Source organism: Cebus imitator, unplaced genomic scaffold, assembly GCF_001604975.1.
Source record: "Cebus imitator isolate Cc_AM_T3 unplaced genomic scaffold, Cebus_imitator-1.0 Scaffold685, whole genome shotgun sequence".
Taxonomy (NCBI): Eukaryota; Metazoa; Chordata; class Mammalia; order Primates; family Cebidae; genus Cebus; species Cebus imitator.
The window spans coordinates 323,434-324,737 of NW_016108000.1; the positions used below are offsets into that span (position 1 = coordinate 323,434).

The 1,304-nt window shown below is 50.3% G+C and overlaps 1 protein-coding gene and 1 pseudogene across 5 annotated transcripts in view; one reads left to right on the plus strand and one right to left on the minus strand.

Annotated features, from left to right (window-relative positions):
- Window positions 1-1,304, plus strand: part of OPHN1 (oligophrenin 1) — a 391,952-nt gene that overhangs the window by 285,659 nt on the left and 104,989 nt on the right. The gene's annotated exons all lie outside the window — the stretch shown is intronic.
- On the minus strand, window positions 618-1,304 carry LOC108296137 (annotated as a pseudogene).

Sequence of the window (1,304 nt, forward strand, 5' to 3'; positions counted from 1 at the left end):
TGCAATGGCACAATGTTGGCTCACTGCAACCTCCGCCTCCCAGGTTCAAGTGATTCTCCTGCCTCAGCCTCCTGAGTAGCTGGGACTACAGGAACCTGCCACCATGCCCGGTTGATTTTTGTGTTTTTAGTAGGGACGGGGTTTCACCATGTTGGCCAAGCTGGCCTAGGACTCCCGACCTCAGGTGATCCACCGCCTCTGCCTCCCAGAGTGCTGGGATTACAGGCATGAGCCACAGCGATTGGCCAAGCAAATGTTTTTAACCATAATTGTGCATCAGACTCACAGCCAGAATCCCCAAGATTAAAAAAAAAAATTTGCACAATGCAAATAATAACTTGAAATACACATACACACACTCTCACACACTTCTTACAGAATTGTGCTTGGGGAAACTCCATCTGTTGAGTGCCACTGAACGCATATTTTGCTGAACTGCTGCTCCAGGTATTTTTGTTTGGAAACTCTTTCACAGTAGGGCACAGCTGTTTACTGGACCAGCAAAAAAGAAAGAAAATACGTGTGGCAATCAGAAAGTTTTAATGTATTTCAAGTTAATGAACCTGCAGAAACGTTCAGCTGTTCTCAGGATGCAAAGGTGGAGCTGAAATGTGATATCAAACCAGTTGCAGAAAGTGTACAGCAGCCATCTCTTGAGATCAAACCTGGTACCTAGATATGCAACAAAGCTTCAGGACACATAGCTTGTTGGCTTTGTCCCATACCGCTGCATAATCTGATCATGTGTGAATTTCACAAAAGATTCAGTCATATTGTTCTGCTAGTTCAGTATTGAGGATTTGCTCATACTCCTCCCAAATCTTATCTTCATAGTCTAAGACACGCTCACGTTACTCCAGTTTGTCAGAGGGTAAAGGTGGTCTTGTCCTTTATCCATTAGGAGCTTGGAAAGCCAGGTGCTGAGTGCTGAGGAGTGAGGTTGACTTTCCGAAGCACAAGCTTCACTCTGATTAAGAACAACTTCTAAATGTCTCCACCTCTGATAACGACTAGATTCTTGTTTTATGTTCTGAAAAATTTGCTCCGGAGTTGGAAGGCGCCGCTCGCTGCTGGGTGGGGCGGGCTGCTGCAGACTTGGCGGTGGGGTCTGCATCTGAAGCCGCGGCGGCGACGGCGGCTTGGCGTCCCAGTGCCTGAGGCCGGGAGTGGGGCCGGGCAGAAGGGCGCCACGCCGCCGCTTCGGGGAAACCGGGACTCTGTAGCGCCTTCCCGAACTCCGTGGGCCGCTGCAGCGTCGCCCCGCTCACCCGGCCGCTGAGGGGCCAGGGACCGGGAGCGGACGC